The following is a 10,081-nucleotide window of genomic DNA, read 5'->3' as shown; positions in this document are numbered from 1 at the left end:
AGTGTTTGCAATTTTAGCTGTTTAATGAAATGGTGTCAGCAGAACAGAAGCACCATACAATCAATCACACAAGCTCAAAGAGAAAAAGCAACTGTTACTCATGTAAAAGGCAACTGATGCTTAAAGTGAGATGTGAGCTTTGGAACAGGCAGATGTTTTTTAGTGACTTGCTTTCAGATGAGGGCTGTGTATGATATTTCACTTCTCCATTGTTACTGTAATTGCTCTTTATCCACTGCTGGAAGTCCACCTGCTACACATGAATGGAAGGCAAAAAAGTGTGCCGATATACTGACAATGGAGACATGATAGCTCAGCACATATTTTAGTATGCATTGCAAATATGTGAATACAAAAGATACGGACTACATGATATTCTGTAATAAATATCAAAGTCTGCTAATTACTGGTTTTAATACTTACTCATCACTCCCTTTCTCTCCTCATACAGAATCCGAAGGTGCGACCCAGGACTTGTTTTCCCAAGGTCTCTCCCTGTCAATGCACAGTTGATCTGTATCATACACTTTCCTGTATTTTGTTCAGCATAGCCTGAAAGTTCAAAGCCATGAAACAGTTCCATCCCAAGGATGGCCAAGTTTTGGCCCCTGAACCACTTCTGAGACTTGAGACAACTTTTGAGGCTTTTGTAATAAAAATTTCTAAAAAAAGCCAGGAAAAGGCTGTACGTTTGTCTTCAAAGAGACACTGATATTGTTACAAATACCCCAAGTTAAATTATGGCCTGTGAAATGCAACAGAGGCATTCCTAACAAAGGACATCAAGCCTGGCCTATGCCATGGTACTTGTACAGCAATGGAGAAAGCTCTTTTGCAGGATGTACTTCAAAGATGATTTATTATCTAAAACCAGCACAATCCAACCAGTAACACCCAGACTGACTTTAGCCCATCACTTTCAACTCTAAGACTCAACAAGCTCTGAACACTTTCTCCTGCACCTACTCATAGCATGGAAAGGACTGCTGTATTTGCTTCCAAAGGGAGAGAAGTGGGATACGGAGGACTGGCATCCTTCCCTCCCTCAAACTGCATATACATTTTAGGCAATATGTGGGCATAAGTGGCCTTTGATGAAGACACTTGCTCCTGCTCAGACACCCCGCAAGGGAGTAGAAGTCCCAAATTTTTTCCCCTGACCCAGTCCCCAGCAAGTACTTGCACAAGTATTCAAGCAGTATAAACACTACGAACACATTTAATACCACACAATGCTGTCATAGACCCCAATAGTGAAACAAGGCTGTTATCCCCCACAGTCACTAACTTTAATGCCCCTAGAACAGACATGTATCGTTCCTGTATCAAAGCTGAGAGGAAGGGAGGTTGTATTTAAAATAGAGACATGAACATTCAAACCATCCACATAGTGAAAAGGATATGTCTAAAAATCTAAAACGAATTAGACATAAGAGAAAACAGAGAGCATCTGGGGTAAAAAGGGACAGCAGGGAAACAACTGACAGGCAGGAGGGAGAAGGACCAGGGTAAGAAAAGAGGAGGTGCAAGGGCTTGTGCCTAGCATCACAGGCACACAGGGAGAGTGGCCCACATTAATCCCAACTAGGCTGTACTTCAGAGCTTTTGAGTGATAAGCTTTGTACTGGTCCTATAATGCTTTAATTCTAGCCACAGCACAAATGTAGAAAATGGATCAGGAGAGAGAAAGGCAGGAGAAATTAATTCTAATTTAATTCTAATTTCAAGAAGAAATACAAAGAGATTGGTAAAGGTGTCCCAGGAAAAAGACCAGTAACTATCCACAGCTCTTAAAGGATTTCTCTAACTCATGCAAAATAAAACTCTGGTTTGAATTTTAATGAATAATTTTTCTGACAGAGGAATTTGAGTGGGGAGAGCAGGATCCAAAACCTAGAAAGGTTTACAAACCCCTTAGAATTGCCCCAGAGCCTGGCAAAACCACAAATTACAAGAGAAGCTTCTCACACTTTAGAAGTATGCTTTCTTCAAACCACACCCACCTCTGCCCCCTAAAACAAGAAAAAAAACCCTGATCTAGAACAAAGATCACTGAGGAACTTGCATCAAGACACAAACACATTGAACCCACAGTTAAGGTGTTCCAGACACCTTTTGGTTAAAAGGTATTTGTAGGTTTTTGTCTCTGCAGAGCTATCGTGCTCCCCACATAGTGAGCCTTTAACTTAGTCACAGGAGAAGCAGATGCACGTGTTATGAGATACTTGAGAGACCAGAACTTCATTCTTGCCTATAAATTAGAATTACACTCCTCACAATAAGCTGACACACAGTTTCAAGAGCAAGTACATCTAGCAGAAAACATACATGGGCAAACAATGCATTTAAGTTATGACAGTTTAAAAGACAAAATCCACTATAGTTAACCAAAACCAAAGGCAATAAACAAAGATTTTTTTTTTTCCTTTCTGCTATGTGAAATGTATCTACTATTCCAGTTTCAGAGAGAACATTTCTGTACTACTCTTGCTGACAAACAGTAAGAAAAAAGGAAGCTTTTTTCCTCTCTATCATATCCAACTCCACAGCATTCATTACATTATATGTACGTCGTTTAATTTAGGTCAACATGTCAAAGTAACCTAGAATCATGTTTGCTTTAAAGTCAGCCAACATTACTCTCAAAGCTGAAAAGCCCATTTCAGACTTGATGGTAGAATCACCTTGTACTTCCTCTACACAACATGAAGACAGAAGTGGAGAACTACAGCCAGAATTAAGAAAATCCCTACAATGTTGACAGTTTACTGAATTTCTGGACAATGCATGCAATACCAACTGGACAACAGCAATAGTGGGATGAAAATCTAGTATTAAGCTAATTGTTAATTATGAATTAATTAGTAATTTAAAATGTAATACAGTGTATTTTTTCAGTTTCAGAGATAAAGCCTTGTTTCACAGAGGCAGAAGACTACTCCTGCTGGAGGGAGGCATCCATCTCTATTTTCCTGTATTTGCCTGATATTCTAATAATGGTAGCTACAGTTCACACTGCTGTCTGCACAGTATGAACCCATGTGTATCACATGTATCCAGATTTCCTCATCTGATGTATTTTTATACAAGCTTAATGCACATCTACTTTAGGTCATCTCAAAACATTACATTGTGTTCCAAAACATGGAGTATTTGGGTTCCAGATGAAAAGTAGCATTACAGTACCCAAGCAAAGAGGCTGGATATTAACTCCCAGAGTACAGGTTGGGGAAGAGAGGCTGGGGCAGCACCATCCCCAGTGCTCCAAGGGAACTCTCTCCCTGTATTTGTAAAGCACTGTGTAAAATTTAGGAACAGAAAAGCAACATCGGCCTCTTACCATGGGAGAAAAGAAAGGCACCAGAGATGACATCTACTAAAAATATTTCAGCAATATGTTTAGGTTGTAATTATGTATCACTGATACAGAGGAGAAAGAATAATAGATTACTGCATTGTGAGCCCAGTATAGAAAATGAAGGAGAAAGGTGGGAAATAAAAATAATAAACCTCCTGAGTTTCTCCTGTGAGAGAACGGCTCTAGAAGGCTTCACTGACACACATTATAATGCAGCTTGGTACTCTCTTATTACATTGCTATTTGGAGCCCATTTGTGTTCTCCCCAGAAAGGGACAAAGTGAGCAGAAGTCATTCACACTAAGCAAGCATACAAAGGGCTGACAGCTCTCACTTTTCTTACATTTTACAGAAGTGTGAAAAATTTGCCCACATTAGCAGTGATAACAGTGCAGACTATTAAACAGTCATAAGAGCCAGGCAAGTGATTCAGCCATACGGAGCAGGACAGCCTATGATGGGGATGAACTAGGAGACAATCATTCTAAGGCTCTTACTATAGGTTTATCACATGATCTTGAGCAGTTAGCTCTTGGTGTTTTGTTTGTCCTATCAACAAAACCAGGGATAAAGTTGGCATTTGCTAATATAAGAATACACAGTTGGTATATAACAAACCAATATAATCTAGCTTCAGAAAATTATTGTTGAGTTTTGTGAAATACAGGCAACCCTAAACTGGAAACATTACATGCACTGTAAGTAAGTCTTTGTTATTTGTGTAATAATCACATCTGTGTCACTATTTCATAGCCTTTTGACCTTGTGCTAGAAAAGTTACAAACATGTTTTGACTTCTGGAAGTGACAAAGGCACTGCAGAACTGCCTGTTACAAACCACAACATTAAACCTTCTCTCTGCGCAACCGTCATCCTTCAAAGCCGACACAAGGCTTAATTTTCCAGATTCTACTTGTCTGCTCTGCTGCTGTTCATCCTCTCCCGCCATAGACCCCTTATTTAACCTTGTAAGCAAGGGAAAAAAGTTAATGTGGCTTCTATAAGCTGAGAGCATTTCGAGTTACTCAAGCTGACTCACTTCCCATGAATTTAAAACAAAGCGTTAATCAAGTGAGAGATTCAAGACAACAGTAAAAGCTCTGCATTTAAATCCAAGTGCCTAGGTCTCCCTACCTACTAAATGACTGCCTGGGGTTGCATATTAAGGATTTATTTGCACGCGTTATTTACCAACCTGATGAAACTTCCTTGCAGCTCTCTTCATCTCTTTCTTTCGTTTTATCGACTTCTTCAGCCTCTCTTTCCCCACAAAGTCTTTTCTCTTCTCCCCCATTTTCTCCCAATACTTTTAACTTCTTTCTAAACCATTTTCTTCCCTTTTCTGTCTCCACCCTCTCTGAGGCTTTCTTCCCTTATCTCCTTTTCTCATTTCTGCATCAATTTAAGCCCCAGTGCCAGTCTCAGATGAAGTTCCTAGAATTGCTCGGGAGAAGAATTTGGCCCTTTTGTCTGCCTGCAGAGGAGGGAGCCCAGCAGCTGGAGAATGTGCAAGCAGTGCATTCTTGCCACTGCCCTTTGCTTGGTTTGCCCTTACATCTGGGCTTCAGCAGCCAGCTGAAAATGATCAGATCACTCTCAGGGCCACACCACTGCATGTGTCCTTGGGATACTCCAACTGAAGAACAGCTACAGAATTACTCAGACACTTCAAAACAAAAGGAGAAAGAAGACTACTTGCAAATAACATGAATCTCGTCTTTCAACAGGTAAGGGATGTTGTACAGTGTATTAAAGATGAATTTTGGAATACAGATTCATGAACAAGGTTCACAGATAAAATACAAATATAAACAAGTTATTTAATACTTTGATATTCCATTGCATTCACAGAAAGTTGGTAACATCCTAAATATGCCTGACAAATTGTCTGCCCAGAGCAAACCATAACCCACCTCAAATGCAAAGGCTCACAATTGCAGAACTACCAGCTCTAAACTGCACATGAATATTCCCTTATGCCTGTGCCATGAATAAACGCTCTCTCTCCTCAACCACCAAAATGGGATGAGGCTTTAACTATATGCACGTACTTTTAAGATTACTTTAGCAGGCTATCACCTTGGCCTTAACCAAAGAAAACACAAAAATAAGAGCCAATACATTAAGAAGTCTGAAGGGAAATAGACAAAAATCTAGTAGCTGGCTTATGAAGACCGTGCTCGTACACGTATGTACAACCACACAGAGTCTATTTTGTATACAGCACCATGGTGTATTCACTGTCTATAAATGACTTACTTTGGTTCACCCTGAACAAACAGTAGACATCAGAATATCCTCAGAAGAAAGGAGCCTTTCACAGTCTATTTTCTGTCTTTGGAGTAGCTCAATTAACACTGTACCTTCTCAACAGATGAAGTTTTCAGTGTCATTGCATTCATTATCCTGATTCTCAACATGGAAGTCCAATTCAAGCATGACCACATAGGGAGAAAAGGCCGTACAACATGATCCTACAGTATCAGCACAGACAAAGCTCTGTTGTTATTATCCAGGGTATCAATGCAGCAGGTACTCTCTGTGAAGCTGTAAACAATATACATTACTCTTCGTGAGAGACTACAACATATCCCCAGAGTCACAAAAAAACCCCCACCAACAGTTCATTACCTACCCAAAATCAGAAATATACAACTACAAAATAAATAGAGGCTTTATTATTTGTAAAGAACATACCACATAAAATACACACTGGAAACAAATGGAATCTATTCTTTCAGGGAGGACTTACAGCCGCCCCAGGTAAAATAACAAGGAGAGAAACACATTTTGTGGGGAAGAGAAAGCCATATAATCCAGGCTTCCACTCTAGAGAGACAGCCAGTACAAGGTGGTTGGACATCACAACTCTCTGTGCTTGGCTGAAGCATGATGGAAAGAAACCTCTGCCAAAAATAAGGACACGTGGAGCAACAGTCCAATTCCAGACTGCTATTAACTTGTTTAAGTACAGAAGAGAGATGAGGAGCAAGACCCCCCACAGCTCTTCTAAAAACAGTGTCACAATACTTTATGTAAAGGATGAGTACTGCAGCCAGCAGTACTTAGCCAAATTAATTGAGATCTGGAAATAATAGCATAATGTGAAATTCAATATTAGCTAAGCAGCTAGCAAGCTGATTTCTAGGCACACTGACTGACCCATCCCTATTTAAAAAACTTCCAGTGAAATTCTGCTGCAGCTACAGACACAAACAAAACAACAGACACATTAATGCCACCTTCTTGTGCACAACTGTTCAGCTTTCCTTTTTTGCCAGCATTAGCATCAAGCGTTCATAAAGCAACTTTCAAACAAGCCTTTTCTATCAGAAGGGACAAAAAAATTTCCTAACAAAGTCTCAAAATACAATAAATTATTTACCTTCAAGATGTTGCTGATCTATTTCACTGACTAGTTGGGTGAATTGCCTTTTCTACATGAAAGCTTAATTAGGCACTTATGGAAACAACCTGAAGCACCACCACACACCATGAACACCTGATAGTACCACTCCCTCCACTTGCTGAAGAGTTGGCTAATAAATGCAGAATGTGTTTCTACTATCCCCTACAAACAAGATATACGCATATATTCCACCCTGAAACTCTGTTCTAGCTTTCAGGGCACTACAGAAGTTCCTCTCATACAATATAACACCAAATGATAAACATCCTTACTTCTGCCATCCCCTTTCCCCAATTACATTGTCACTTTTTTCTTTCTACAAACACATTTTTGTGCTGAATACTAGCAACTGTTTTCCCCTTAAATGAATAAATAGAAGCAAAAGGAAAGGTAAAGTACACAAAAGAAAAAGCAATGTATTTGAAGACAGTAAAGAACTAAAAGACACAATGCTCCACTTTTCCCTAAGACAGTTAATGTCAAACAGGCATTTGATCCCTAGGCTCTTACCAAATTGCTAAGACACGAAGGACCCCTACTGCAGGTGCTGTTACAAATCCTGCTGACAAACAGACCCACTGCAATTCAATACAGGACGCACACAAAAGCAGTACCAGAAGCCTTAATTCTTTGCACTTTACACCTTTATGGTTCCCCTACTTTGTAGCAGCCAGTTAGTTGCAGACTTTTGGCAGCAGCTGTACTAACTTACAGGAAACTCCAACACAAGTCAGATTTAGTATAACTAGAATATAAGGTGCTGATACATCCAGAGCAAGGTGTGATGAGAACCAATGCACCTCACCGAATACAACAGATTTTTCTCTTCTGCAAGAGAACAACCATATGCTTCTGGTATAAAAAAGTCAGTACAAATTCAGCCAGAAATTTCAGGTCCTGCAGGACTTTTCTACAACAGCAATACAATAGTCTTACTGCAATAGCTGTGCCACCCCAGGGTCACCCATGTGGGAGGCACACAGGCCAGAGGAGCTTCCCTGGAAAACACACCTCAACAGACCCGCTGGCCCTGGCGCTCTGCATTATTGATCCAGAGGCAACGATCACTGCCCAGCACAGAACATCACAGCTCCATGTGGCAGCCCCAAACCTGGCTACGGACAACCAGCAACCCCAGTTATGGCTGCCAAGGGATCTTCTGCCTGTTAGCCAAGATGCAATGGTTAATTCTGCTCATTCTTAGTTGACATAGCTAGAAAAAAACGCTGAAGAAAACAGCTTTGTACCCTGTCATGAGTCCTCAGCATGAGGTATTTTACAAAACCTTGCTTTTCACAGGCTACATTACTGGCAACTCCAAAAAGTATGGTAAAAAGATGATAACTTCATTAAATTTCCCAGAGCCAATACATATTCAACACAGCAAGCAACCCAGACTTCAGAACCATTGTGCCTGCTGGTGAATAAAACCTAACATCTGGAAGTCCCTAAGCGCTCCCACCAAGCAGTATAACTGAAACCATAATTTGGCCTGGCGTCTTCAAATCTTAACTTCAGTATCTTTGAAAGACCATCTCTGCAGACCTGACTGCATTTGCCTCGGATAACTGAATCAAAAGCCCTGATGAAATCCAGCACAAGTACATTTCATCAGTCAACAGGAAGTCAGACTCACAGAAGTGGTAGATGATTTTTGATGTTCCACAACTGAAGTCTTGATGTTTTAAAGATAGATTAAATAAAATATAACTCAAAAGCACAGCAGTAATTAAGCGCTATGTTCTTAAGTAGCAGTATAAGATCTGCTAGCAACACCTTAAAAACCTACTCTGCTCAAGGGAACCAGACCATCAAATTCAGATTTGCTTCACCAATCTCATTCTCTGGTTTGTTTTTTTTTTAAATTTTATTTGCATTGTTGCAGCAGAGTAAAATATACTTCTAACAGAACTCAATCTATAACACTTTTAGATGCAGTTAGGCAACACAATAGCTTAGCTGGTATAGGAACTTAAATACACTCTTTTAGGGGGCAACTACTCCGCACAGTGTCTGGGCAGAGCCCAAACGAACCATGATGATTCCTAGAATGTTTCCACCAAGACTTCATTAGCATAGTATATCCTGTTTAACAATGGGCTAAATTCTGATCTCTGTGTGCCCAGAATGCAGGACCATGCAAATCTGCCAGCTGTACGTTGTAGAGACACTTGAGGATTTGACAAGGGCTGATAGCACGTACAACCTTTGTGGGAGGTCAGGAGGGACAAATAAGTTTCTACCAAGCTTTCACATGTCAGAAGCCTGGAAATGTTTTATGAACATCTTCAAAGCTGACTGCAAAAGCACTGCAAATCTAGTGAGGTAAAAGAAACAATCCGCATTTGGTGTACAGATAGCCAGGAAGCACGACCTGGCAGCTGCCTCCAAGCAGAGCAGCCGGGTTAGCACTGCTCTCCATCTCCAGGGGGCAAGGCCCCTCCTCAGAATACGGAAACGGCCCACTAACTTTATGGGAACATAGTTGCAGAATTATTTCCCGTTTTAGGCAGAGAGTGAATGGCATTTAGGCACTGGTGGGGGGTGAACTTTGATGAGTGATGACATTTCCCTTAAAACTTTCAGCTTTTTAGTCTATTTAATGAACCGTGTTCCCTGCGAAAGAAAAAAAAGGAAAATATTTATCTGATTTACATGATTCACAGCAATGATATGCTTAATCATCTAAGCAGGAGTCATTTATCTCCCATAACACATAGCTTTAAGTCCAAAAGGACCCTGATATGAAAATGGCTAATAAGTGACTCATAAACGGCTAGTGATTTGAAAAGGCTACTGGACATTTCTCTGTGAACCCTAACAATTTGCCGCCCGTGCCTGTCCGCTAAGGTCTTCCATACAACCATGTAAAGGGAGGAGAAAATACTGTTAAAGTAGCGCGGTGACAGTGGGAACAGTTTGCAGCCCTTCTGCGCCACTGACTGCTGGGGAGCCCTGGCGCCTCGCCGTGCGCCTCAGAAGCGAACGCTACCAGGAGGAGCAGGCTCTGTGTTTCCGCGGCACTCCAGGCCCCCTCCCGCGGGCTTTCCAGGGGAAACCACCCAGAGCGCACACGCATCTCGGTGGTTACGGTCACCTACGAGCTGTGAGGTACCTAAAAATCACGTGCCTGCAGCTACTGGAGAGCGGGAGTGCTGGGGTCCCGTCCCCCAGAGCACCCACCCCAGGCGTGCTGGGGCGCCCACAGCGCGGTCCGCGTGCTTCCCTGCATCTGCCCGCGCAAAGCTCTTCCAGAGGGCAGGGGAACCGGCGGGCGGCGAGCGACGGACACCAGCAGCCGTCTGTAGCACTGG

Source organism: Athene cunicularia (genome assembly GCF_003259725.1).
Source record: "Athene cunicularia isolate RWA chromosome 9 unlocalized genomic scaffold, athCun1 chr9_part1, whole genome shotgun sequence".
NCBI classification, from domain to species: Eukaryota; Metazoa; Chordata; class Aves; order Strigiformes; family Strigidae; genus Athene; species Athene cunicularia.
The sequence above is the reverse complement of the archived record's forward strand: the minus strand, read 5'-3'. Positions refer to the sequence as shown.